General features: G+C 38.7%; 1 long non-coding RNA gene across 1 annotated transcript in view; it reads left to right on the forward strand.

Annotated features, from left to right (window-relative positions):
* Positions 1-12,366, forward strand: part of LOC143673785 (uncharacterized) — a 32,197-nt gene extending 19,831 nt beyond the window's left edge. The window contains exons 2-3 of the long non-coding RNA XR_013170641.1: positions 5,595-5,678; positions 8,838-12,366. This is a non-coding gene — a long non-coding RNA (uncharacterized LOC143673785). The remainder of the gene's footprint in view (positions 1-5,594; positions 5,679-8,837) is intronic.
* Positions 12,367-13,543: the final 1,177 nt, after the last annotated feature.

The raw sequence follows: 13,543 nt of genomic DNA on the forward strand, positions 1-13,543 counted from the left end.
TGAATGGATAGAGACACACTTCCATGAAAATCATCTAATCAAAACTTACCACCCATATTTGTGTGAGCTACATCTTAATGGATAATTTAAAAACTCCCAGCTAGGGCAGTGCGATGGTGGGTCAGTGGCAGAATTTTTGCCTGCCATGCCAGAGACCTGGGTTTGATTCCCAGTACCTGGCCATGCAAAACAAAAACAAAAACAAAAACAAATAAAACCTCCAACCCATACTGAATGAGGGTTAAAGGACATGGCTTTTCTGGGGCCCACACTTTCAAATCTGCATAATGGGGTTAAGGAACTACCAGCCAAAAGTGAGAAGATTGTCTCCACTATCCCCAAAGAACACCCAATCCCTTCCTTTTCACTTTTTACTAATTCTCTTCTGCTGTCACATGTTAGTCATCCATGTGACACTAGTGATGTTATCCTGACCTCAGAGAATCCCATCATTTTGGGTGTGAACCCCCTGTAATTAGGGCTTTTTGAAGGGGTTACACACGTTAATATGTGGAGCAGCCCAATGAGGTTGGGTCTCCGTCTTGTTACTGGAGTCCTATATGTGAAATAAAATTCAAATAGAGGAAGAGTCATGAAAAGAAGCAGCTGAAACTCAGCAGAACCTGGAAGAGAATGGAGAGGCCACCAAGTACACTGCCATGTGACGGAGAAGCCATGGACCAAGGAGCACCAGCAACCTGCCCCATAACCCATCTTTGTGGAGAAAACACTTTACTGAGACTTGTTTTGGACTTTTCTTTTAGCTTCAAAAGTGTAAGCAAACAAATGCCCACAGTTTAACCAAACCATTGCATTGGTATTTGCTTGAGCATCCAAGAAAACTAAAACAGTACATCAAAAGTGTCTTATCAAGAGGACCTTTTGAAAAACTGTAAACCATTTACAAGTAGTCCATGTGATGTGGACTGTGGGTGCTGCCTGCACCCATTCCCTCCCAGGTCTCCACCACAAACTTCCCACTTCTCTCCACTTTCCCAGAGTAACAGAAAATGAACGTGTCTCAGGTTAGGTCTTTATTCATTCTCCACTTTGTATTGTAATGGATTTAGCAGGTTTATAAGGGTCCGTGTGTTAAATGGAAAAGGAGGAATATAAATAGATCAGGTTAATCGTGAGGGAAAATATAGGGTGAATATTAGCTCTCATATTTCCTGTCAGCTTTTTTTTTGTATGCTGTATGGGGGGGGGGGCACATTTCATTCTTTTCCCTTGTCAGTATTCTGTTATTGCAGCATCATTTGTTGAATTTTTTTTTTCTGGAAGTGCATGGGCCAGGCCTTAGCTTCTGATGGATGACATTTGTTAGGGCAAGTAGCTTTCCTCCTGTTACCAGTTTCCTTAGATTTCAATTGAGGCATGAATATGCTTTGAATTACATTGAGTCTTTTTTCTGTATCTTTTGGTATAAAGCAAAGCTTAATTATGCTATTGTGAATAGTATAATGGATTGTTTTAGTTTGCTAAAGTTGCTGAAATGCAGTATACCAGAAATGGGTTGGCTTTTGCAATGGGGGTTTATTAACTTGCAAGCTTCTGGTAATGAGGCAATGAAAATGTCCAAATCAAGGCATTATCAAGATAATACATGGACTCTGAAGACAGGCAGCTGGCGATCCTCAGCTCCTCTGCCACGTGACAAGGCACATGGCAGGTGGGCTGATTTCTCCCTTCTTACCCAGTTTTGTTACTTTCAGCTTCTGGCTTTCTTTCTCAGCTTCTGTGTCTTTTCTCTCTGTCTTTTATCCTCTTATAGAGGACTCTAGTAAGAGGACTCAGTTGGGGTATTCCTCAACTGAAATAACCTAATCAAAAGGACCCACCCAGAATAGGTTTATGACTCCAGGGATGGATTAACTTTAAGATCATGATCTTTTCTGGGGTATATAACAACTTCAAACCATCACAGGGACTTTCTAATATTAATTTACCGTTTTGTTCTGCTGAGAAATCTACACATAGTCTTATTGGGTTTCCCTTGTATGTGATGGATTGTTTTTCTCTTGCTACTTTCAAGACCCTCTCTTTCTCTTTGACCTCTGACATTCTAACTAGTAAGTGTCTTGGAGAACGCCTATTTGGGTCTATTCTCTTTGGGGTGCGCTGCACTTCTTGGATCTGTAAGTTTAGGTCTTTCATAAGAGTTGGGAAATTTTCAGTGATAATTTCTTCCATTAGTTTTTCTCCTCCTTTTCCCTTCTCTTCTCCTTCTGGGACACCCACGACACGTATATTTGTGCGCTTCATATTATCATTCAGTTCCCTGAGCCCCTGCTCAAAATTTTCCATTCTTTTCCCTATAGTTTCTGTTTCTTTTTAGATTTCAGATGTTCCATCCTCCAGTTCACTAATTCTAGCCTCTGTCTCTTTAAATCTACCATTGTAGGTTTCCATTGTTTTTTTCATCTCTTCTACTGTGTCTTTCAATCCCATAAGTTCTGTGATTTGTTTTTTCAGACTTTCCATTTCTTCTTTTTGTTCATCCCATGCCTTCTTCATGTCCTCCCTTAATTTATCAATTTGGTTTTTGAAGAGGTTTTCCATTTCTGTTTGTATATTCAGAATTAGTTGTCTCAGCTCCTGTATCTCATTTGAGCTGTTGGTTTGTTCCTTTGACTGGGCCATATCTTCAATTTTCCTGGTGTGATTTGTTATTTTTTGCTGGCGTCTGGGTATTTAATCAGATTTCCCTGAGTGTGGGATCCAGCAGGTTGAAAGACTTTCCTGTGAAGTCTCTGGGCTCTGTTTTTCTTATCCTGCCTGGTATGTGGTGCTTGTTTGTCTGCGGGTCCCACCAGTAAAAGATGTTGTGGCTCCTTTAACTTTGGAAGACTCTCGCTGCTGGGTGTGTGATGGAGACAGAGGAAAGGTTGTAGGTTGGTTTTAATGGCTTCAAATTGTGAAGTCCTGGGATCTGAATTCCTTGAGAGAGAGATTCCACCTGAGTTGCGTTTCACCCCTCCCGCGGGGAGGTTGCAACCCTGCGTAATCCCAGCGCTGAGCCCAGAGGTAACGAAGCCTCTGTAGAAACAGCCGCAGAAGTCTCTGTTTTGCTCCCTCTCCTCTTTTTCAATTAGCCCAATCGACGACTTCTGCCTTGATCAGTTTCACCTGAGCTGAGGGCCTATTTTTAGTAGTCAGAAGTTGTTCATTAATGCCACTTTTGGTGTTAGGTTGGGCTCAGTCTCTACTACTGTTGGAGACTCTTTCCTTTCCCTCCAGGAAGTCACCTGTGGGGGAGGGTCGCCAGCTGCCGCGGCTTGGGGAACTGCTGTTCCTAGGCTCCCAACTGGCCCGGGAAGCCGCGTGTGTGGAAGGGGCTCTGGTTGCTGGCCACCGCGGCTTGGGGAACCGCCGATCCAAAGCTCCCAGCTGGCCCGGGAAGCCACGCGTGGGGGAGGGGTGCCAGCCACCGCGGCTTGGGGAACCGCCGATCCAAACCTCCCAGCTGGCCCGGGAAGGAGGGAGGGAGGGGCTCCGGCTGCCAGCCGCCGCAGCCCGGGGAAGCGCGTGCCTCTCGGGGACCTCACCGCAGTGGAGTCTCTTAGCTGGTCCAGCCGTTCCAGAATGGGGTACACTGTGTGTCTGGTCTCTGTCATGGCTCCGGGAGCTGTTCTGTACTGTTTCTAGTTCTTTAGTAGTTGTTCTGGAGGAGGAACTAAGACCCGCGTGCCTTACTAAGTCGCCATCTTCTCCGGAAGTGTCCATACCAGTTATTTTTAAATTAATAACCACACAGTTATTTTGGGGGGTTGTCAAACCAAAGTATTTCATAACAATCCTTTACATTTATACAGTTTCCATTTAAATAGTTTTAAAAGAACAGACCATGATAGAGAGTCATATAACTAGTGGTTAAGCATGTATAGTGGAGCTACAATCATTCAATCAATAAATTTTGGCTAAGCACTTACTTTGTCTTAGTCACTGATATAAATTTTGGAGACACAGAGGACAATGAAAATAGGAAAAATTCCTGCCTTCATGGAATTTACATTCTAGTGGGAGAAATACATGATAAAATAAATCATATGTATATATATTTATACACACACATATAATGTTGAGATGATATATGCTATGGAGAATATTAAAGCAGGAAAGGGGGATATAAACTGCTGGATCTAAATCCTCACTATGCTACTTATCAAGTGTGTGATCTTGACCCAGTTACGTAAATTCTTGTGTGTCAATTTACTCATCTGTAAAATGGGAATAATAACTAGTTTTTGCTCCTAGAGAAGTGCAGATTAAATGAGCTCATTGTTAGCACAGTGCCCTGCAGGTGGGAATGCACAGTGAATGTGAGCTGTGCTTATGTGACCAGCTCTCTTGTAGACTCTAGGGGTGCAGAGGTCATCCATTCAGATGCAAGTCAGACTCTGACTGCACCCCTTTCCCCCATCTAGTCTCTCTTTTATTTTTACATGAGCAGGCACCGGGAATCGAACCCAGGTCCTCTGGCATGGCAGGTGAGAATTTGCCTGCTGAGCCACCGTGGCCCGCCCCGCCCCCATCTAGTCTCTTTACAGAGCCTGACTTTCCTGACTTGATGCTCTCCACAACCTCTGTTGCTAATGATGAAACTGCAGCTTGAGCAGCAGAGCAGCTCACATCAGAACACCTGCTAGTAAGTGACAGGGGATGCAATGTGTGCTCAATAATATTGTACTGCTACTCAGTATACAAGATTGTTCCTTTCCAATCCCCAATCTCTCATGTTCAAAGAGCTGGAACAACTATTGGGATTATGGAAGGAAAGACGTTGATGAGTTTGGCAAATTTGTTCTGAGGGCATGGGCAGATCTTCATGACCAGACGGTTGTGATTCCTATTTGTTGTGGTCAGGTTCATGTGTCAGCTTGTCCAGGTGGTGATGCCTGGTGGTCTAGTTGGGCAAGCACTGTCCTGTCTGCTGCTATAAGCACATTTCTTGAACTTAAATCATGATTACACTGATGGCTAAGCATGTCTGTGACCTCCCCAGCACTATGCCACAGTTTATATTGTCCTCTCTAAATACTCTGTGCATACAACATTCTTCCCGACATCACATCTTTCACCATTTTCTTTCTCTATAAAATTCTAAAATATATTCATTAAATTCCTCAGCATGCCTGGCACATGAGGAGGCATCTTGTTAATTTTTGCTACTACAGATATTAAGTTTTGGCTCAGATTCCCACTTCTATGAAATGATCCTGAAATACTTTGACCTGCTTTAATTTCTCCTTTTTATAATCTTCCAACCCTTCTCTGGCTCTATCACAATAAAATGAGAATTAATCACACACACAGTATGCTAGATAACACACATTATTAATTGAGCACTTTCCCCCTCCTGGGTTACAATCCACTAAAAAGAATGGCCTCATCATGCCCTTGTATGTAATATATAATAGATTTTTATATAATTACATTGTGGCTCAACTATAAATCCAGGTAGGAGAGAGGTATTTCACATAGATTCAAGATGAGAGCATTGTATAAATGGAAATGTCCAAGCCATGTATCTAGGGGATCCCTCCTCTCCAATCAGTTTATTCAGTTATACATAATTATTTCTTGTTTTTAAGTATTTCAGGTTACTGGTCTCCTGAGATCATCTTCCTGGCTAAAAAGAATTCTGACTCAGTACACTTGAGCACCTTAAAATTTGTGTAAGTGATGTCAGCTGAGAAGCATGCTTTTAAGTCTATTAATTGAAATGTCCATAGTTTGAAGTGTTTGATACAGCTTCTTTCCAAAAGGTTCTGAGACTGTCCTTTGTTGAAGATATAAACTCTGGCTTAGCTTATAGGAGAGACTGCAGAAGAGCAGAGTTATACAAAACCACTTGGATGTCAGAGCATAATGACTATGGTTATTTTATTACAAATGACATTCAAATGGCAAAGTTCTCCTGTGGGTTAGTAGGAATAATGTACTATTAAGGAAATTTGATTGTTTCTGTGGCATGGAAAATAGAGATAATCATTTTTAAAGATGTTTTCAGCAAAATGTCTCCTAACAAGAATGATTAAGCCTATTTTCAAAGAAGTCAGTGAATATTACTGTTCTAGTTTGCTAGCTGCTGGAATGCAATATAGCAGAAACAGAATGGCTTTTAAAAAGGGGAATTTAGTAAGTTGCTAGTTTACAGTTCTAAGGCTGAGAAAATGTTCCAGTTGAAGCAAGTCTATAGAAATGTCCAATGTAAGGCATCCAGGAAAGATACCTTGATTCAAGAAGGCCGATGAAGTTCAGGGCTTCTTTCTCAAGTGGAAGACACATGGCGAACACAATCACAGTTTCTCTCTTATCTGGAAAGGCACATGGTGAACACGTTCAGGGTTCCTCCCGCATCTGGAAGGGCACATGGCAAACACAATGCCATCTGCTAGCTTCTTCTGGCTTCCTGTTTCATGAAGCTCCCCGGGAGGCATTTTCCTTCTTTATCTCCAAAGGTCACTGGCTAGTGGACTTCTGCTTCTCTTGGCTGTGTCATTCTGCTCTGTTTCTACTGAATCTCCTTCATTCTCCAAAACATTTCCTCTTTTATAGGACTCCAGAAACTTATCAAGACCCACCCAAATGGCTGGAGACATGTCATCACCTAATCCAGTTTAACAACCATTCTTGATTAAATCACATCTCCAGGGAGATGATCTGATTACAGTTTCAAACATATAGTATTGAATAGGGATTATCCTGCCTTTATGAAATGGGATTTAGATTAAAACATGGTGTGGTAGTTAGATTCAGTTGTCACCTTGGCCAGGTGAATGTTAATTTTTGCTACTACACATATTAAGTTTTGGCTCAGATTCCCACTTCTATGAAATGATCCTGAAATACTTTGGCCTTTTTTAATTTCTCCTTTTTATAGTCTTTATAACCTACTTCTTTTGCTGTAGACATGAGCCAATGGTACGTGAACCTCATCTGTTGCTGATTACATCTGCAGTCAGCTAGGAGGTGTGCCTGCTGCAATGAATGATGTTTGATTTAATTGGCTGGTGCTTAAATGAGAGAATGCAATGTAGCACAGCCCAAGCAGCTCAGCATACCTCATCTCAGCACTCGCAGCTCAGCCCAGGCCTTTGGAGATACAGAAAGAAATCACCCTGGAGGAAGTTATTGGAATCCAGAGGCCTGGAGAGAAGGCCAGCAGAGACCATCCTGCACCTTCCCACGTAAGAAAGAACCTCAGTGGAAAGTTAGCTGCCTTTCCTGTGAAGAACCAACAAAATAAGCCCCCTTTTATTAAAAGCCAATCTGTCTCTGGTGTGTTGCATTCTGGCAACTAGCAAACTAGAACACATGGCTTTTCTAGGGTCCATACATCCTTTCAAACCAGCACAGTTACATTTGATTCTAAAATATTAACTGAAATTATGACTGAATGTACTCTGTTTTAACTTTGAGTAGGCTGAGCATCTCTCCTGATTTGTCAACTCTTCCATGCAACTGTTATCATAGTAACACATCAAGCAAACCCAATTATTTCTAGGTTTTTTTGATAGGGTAAACTCACAGCAAGGACCAAAAGTAGTTCCAAGGATCAGTGAGCACTCTGCCACTTTTCCCAGTGGTAATATGTAACTGTAGCCTGGTACCCAACCCAGGAAATTGATGCTGATACGTTACCATTGTTTCTGTCATTCTGTTCTTTTTTGATAGAGAACTTGTAAATTTACAGAACAGTCATAGATAAAATACAAAAGTCCCACATACCACCCTGGAATTGACATTTTGCATTGCAGTGGTACATTTGTTACAATTGATGGAAGTGTATTTTTTATAATTGTATTATTAATTATGATCCATGGTTTAACTTAGTATTCAATATTTGTGTTTGTATAGTTCCATTGATTTCTTAAAAAGTTTTACTCTAGTAACATATATACATCCTAAAATTTCCTCTTTAACCACATTCAAATGTATAATCAATGCTGTTAATTACTTTCATTGTGTCAATTCAACATTCTTTTAACTTGTATTTATTTGTGTGTGTGTGTGCCATGTTCACATACACGCATGCAATTTCATGCAGTTTAAATTTGTGAAACCACTACTACCATAGACAAGAAACGTAACTATTACGTCACCACAAAATAACTCATTAATGCTATCTTTGTGTATTTATACCCTCCCACCAACTCTTTACCTGTCATCCATATACTCTAACAACCACCAATTTCTCATTTTGACATTTTAAGAATGCTAGATGAATGGATTCATACAGCATATGACTTGTTGAGGTTCATTTTTACATTAAGTGTAATGACCCTCTGAGGTTCATACACAGTGCATGTATCAATAATTCATTCCATTTTATTGCTGAGTAATATTCCATTGAATGGATGTTTGACAGTTTGTTCAGCGATTCACTCAGTGAAGGACATATGGTATTTTCCTACTACAAGTAAAGCTGCTATGAACATTGGTGTACAGGTTTTTGTGTGAATATAAGTTTCCACTTCTCTCAGATAAATGCCCCCAGAATTATAATTCCAAGGTTGTATGGTAAACACGTATTTAATTTTATAAGAAAATTATTTCCCCAAGCGTCTGTACCATTTGACATCCCTACCAGTAATGTATAACAGTTTTATTTTCAGTGTATCATCACCCATATTTGTTTTTTTCTCTATTTTGTTTTCAGTTGTTTGCTTGGTGTGTGTTGTGATATATCATTGTGGTTTTAATTTGCACTTTCCTAATGGCTAATGATGTTGGACAACTTTTCATGTGCTTATTTGCTATCTGTATCTCCTTAGAGAAATGTTGTTCATGTCTTATGCTCACTTTATAATTGGATTTTTTTTCTATTTTAGAAATAAGCCGTTTGTGCATAGATGGCAGTGAAAAATAACAAGTCATACTAGCAAAATTGAAGATATGGCCCAGTCTGAGAAACAAACCAACACTTCAGATGAGATACAGGAGTTGAAACAACTAATTCAGGATAATCAAACTGACATGAAAAATCTCATCAAAAATCAAATCAACGAGTTGAGGGAGTATATAAAGAAGACACTGGATGAACAAAAAGAAGACCTTGAAAGTTTGAAAAAACAAATCACAGAACTTATGGGAATAAAAGACACAGTAGAAGAGATGAAAAAAACAATGGAAACCTACAACAATAGATTAGAAGAGGCAGAAGAAAGAATCAGTGAACTAGAGTACTGGACATCTGAAATCTGACACACAAAAGAAAATATAGGGAAAAGAATGGAAAAATATCAGTCTAGTCTCAGGAAATTGAATGACACCTTGTAGTGCATGAATATATATATATTGTCGGTGTCCCAGAAGGTGAAGAGAAGAGAAGAGGAGAAAAACTAATAGAGGAAATTACCACTGAAAATTTCCCATCTCCTATGAAAGACATAAAATTACAAATCTTAAGAAGTGCAGCATACCCCAAAAAGAATAGATCCAAACAGACATACTCCAAGACACCTACTAATCAGGCTGTCAAACGTCAAAGAGAAAGAGAGAATTTTGAAAGTAGCAAGAGAAAAGCAATGCATCACAAAGAAGAGAAGCCCAATAAAATTATGTTTGGATTTCTCAGCAGAAACCATGAAGGCAGTGGTATGATACATTTAAGTTTCTAAAGGAGAAAAACTGCCAATGCAGAATTCTATACCCGGCAAAATTGTCCTTCAAAAATGAGGGTAAGATAAAAATATTTTCAGACAAACAATCAGTGAGAGAATTTGTGACCAAGAGACTGGCTCTACAAGAAATACTAAGAGGAGCTTCTCAGGCAGACAGGAAAAGGCAGGAGAGAGAACAATCTGGAGAAGAGTATCTAAATGCAAACTTTCGATAAAGGTAAAAAGAGAAAAAATATTAGATATGACATATAAAATCCAAAAGACAGAAGTGTAGAAGAATGTACTGCTTTTACAATAATAACATTAAATGTTAATGGATTAAACTCTCCAATCAAAAGACAGTCTGTAGTGCATTTCCTAATATAACTTATATTATCAGCTTAATTGAACACCATAAGTACATGAAACCTTGAGTAGGGCATGAGATTTTGTAGGTTTGTCCAGAGTGATGCCCCAATAAATCCCAGAGTGATTTGAACAATGAATAAAAAAGTATTTGCAAAGCCCCCTTGGGGGAATGATGAGAATGGGGGGAAACTCAACTTATCCAAGTGGAGAATTCTTAATATTCTCACAAGCAGTGGAGACAACCATAGCAATAAGTGGAGCCTTCAATCTGGGGGTTTGTTCATATGAAATTTAACCCCTCAAATGATAGGCTAAGCCTACTTAAAATTAGACCTGAGTTACCCCAGAGAATCGCTTTTGTTGCTCAGTTATGGCCTCTCTCTCTCTCTCAGCCAACACAACAAGTAAACTCACTGCTCTCCCCCTCTCTACATGGGACATGATTTCCACGAGGGTGAACATTCCTGGCAATGTAGGACAGAATCCTCGAATGAGCTGGGGCTCAGCATCAAGGGATTGAGAAAAACTTCTTGACCAAAAGTGGGAAGAACGAAGTGAGACAAAATAAAGTGTCAATGACTGAGAGATTCCATACAGAGTCGTGATGTTATCCTGGAGGTTATTCTTACACATTAAATAGATATCACCTTTATAGTGAAGGTGTAATGGAGAAGCTGGAGGAAATTGCCTGAAAATGTAGAGCTGTGTTCCAGTAGCCATGTTTCTTGAAGATGATTGTGTAATGATATAGCTTTTGCAATGTGACTGTGTGATGGTGAAAACCTTGTGTCTGATGCTCCCTTTATCTACTTTGTAGACAGATGAGTAAAACATATGGATTCAAAATAAATAAATGATAGAGGGAACAAATGTTAAATTTAGTAGATTGAAATGCTAGTGATCAATGAAAGGAAAGGGTAAGGGGTATGGTATGTATGATTTTTTTTCTGTTTTCTTTTTATTTCTTTTTCTGAATTAATGCAAATGTTCTAAGAAGTTATCATGATGATGAATATACAACTATGTGATATTGTGAATTATTGATTATATAACAAGAATGGAATAATCATGTGGTAAGGATGTTTGTGTTTCTATGTTGATACATTAAGTAAAAAATAATTTAAAAAAGGGATGTGGAAGAAAAAAAAGATATAATCTGGCAGAATGGATTCAAAACCAGGACAAAGCTATATTCTGTCTAAAGGAGACTCATTTTAGACCAAAGACACAAAAAGATTGAAAGACTGGGAAAAGCTATTTCATGCAAACAACAATCAGGAAACAGCAGGGGTAGCTATGCTAATATCTGACAAATTAGGCTTCAAATGTAAAACAAAAGAGACAAAGATGGACAGTATATATTAATAATAAAAGGAACAATTCAACAGGAAGACATAACAATCATAAACGTTTATGTACCAGGGCAGAGTGCTCCAAAGTACATGAGGCAAACACTGACGACATTGAAGGGAGAAGCAGACACCTTTACCATAATAGTTGGGGACTTCAACTTGCTGCTCTCATCAATGGATAGGACATCTAGACACAGGATCAATAAAGAAATGGTAATCTGAATAATATGATACATTATCTAGACTTAACAGATACTTACAGAACATTATACACCCCAACAGCAGGATACATATTTTTCTAGAGTGCCCATGCATCATTCTCAAGGATTGGCATTATGCTAGGTCACAGAGCAAGCCTCAATAGATTTAAAAAGATTGAAATTATACAAAATATTTTCTCAGATCATAATGCAGTAAAGTTGGAGATCAATAACAGGTAGAAGGCCAGAAAATTCACAAATATATAGAAGCTAAATGACACTCTTAAACAACCAGTGGGTCAAGGAAGAAATTATGAGAGAAATCAGTAAATATCTCAAGGCAAATGAAATTGAAACCACAACATATCCAAATTTATGGGATGCAGCAAAAGCAGTGTTAAGAGGGAAATTTATTGACAAATGCATATATTTAAAAAGAAAGAGGGCGGGTCACAGTGGCTCAGTGGCAGAGTCCTCGCCATGCTGGACACCCCAGGTTCAATTCCTGGTGCCTGCCCAACAAATAAATAAATAAATAAAATTAAAAATTGAGGAATTGACTGTTAACTTGGAAGAATTAGAGAAAGAACAGCAAACTAACACCAAAGCAAACAAAAGGAAAGGAATAACGAAAATTAGGAAAGCAACAATGAAAATTAAAACAAATAAATGAAATTGAGAACATGAAAGCAATCAAGAAAATCAGCAAAACCAGAAGTTGGTTCTTTGAGGAAATCAATAAAATCAATGCACCCTTAGCTAGGTTGACAAAAAGAAAAAAAAAAAAAGAAAGAAAAAAAAAGAGAGGATGCAAAAAAAAAAAAAAAAAAAACAGAAGAGGAGACAAAACCACTGACCCTGCAGAAATAGAGGAGCTAATCAGAGAATACTATGAGCACCTCTATGCTAATAAACTCGACAACTTAGATGAAATGGACAACGTCCATGAAAGTTGAACAACCAACAATGACTTGAGAAGAAATAGAGGACCTCATCAAACCAACCACAAGTAAAGAGGTAGAATCAGTCATCAAGAAACTTCCAAAAAAGCAAAGTCCAGGACAAGATGGGTTCACAGGTGAATTCTAAAAAGGAATTAAGAAATAATTAGTACCAATCCTGCTGAAACTCTTAAAAAAATTGGAGATGAAGGAAAGATACCTAACTCATACAATGAAGCCAACATCACTGTAATACCAAAACCAAACAGATACTACATGAAGAGAAAATTACAGACCAATTTTTTAAATGAATACAGATCCAACCACAAAATACTTGCAAATATTATCCAACAGCACATTAAAAGAATTATACAGTATGACCAAGTGGGATTTATTCCAGCTGTTCAAGCCTGATTTAACATAAGAAAATCAGTTAATATAATACACCATATTCACAAGTCAAAATGGAAAAAAAAACATAATAATCTCAATTGATGCAGAAAAGGCATTTGACAAAACTTAACATCTTTTCTTGATGTAAACACTTCAAAAAACAGGGAGAGAAGGAAAGTTCCTCAGCATGATAAAGGAAATATATGAAAAACCCACAGCTGACATCATCCTCAATGGGGAAAGACTGAAAGCTTTCCCTCTAAGATCAGGAAAAAGACAAGGATGTCCCTTTCACTGCTATTCAATGTTGTGTTGGAAGTTCTAGCTAGAGCAATCAAACTACAAAAAGAAATAAAAGGCATCCAAACTGGAAAAGAAGGAGTAAAACTTTCACTGTCTGCAGACAACATGATACTCTATGACTGAAAATCCCAACCAATCTACAGCAAAGCTATTAGAGCTTTGGACATCATCTGAATCTTACATTTTTATGGTGGTCCTTATGGAAATATTGTCTGTTCTCTATTTGTTTTGTCCTCTCAAGATTAAATAATTCATATATATGTATTGAATATACATCTGTAGTAGTTAGGTTCAAGGTCAACTTGGCCAGATGCTGCTGCCCAGTTCTGTTGCTGTGGACATAAATCATCAGCATGTGAAATTCGTCTATGGCTGAT

This window comes from Tamandua tetradactyla, chromosome 2, assembly GCF_023851605.1.
Source record: "Tamandua tetradactyla isolate mTamTet1 chromosome 2, mTamTet1.pri, whole genome shotgun sequence".
NCBI lineage: Eukaryota > Metazoa > Chordata > Mammalia > Pilosa > Myrmecophagidae > Tamandua > Tamandua tetradactyla.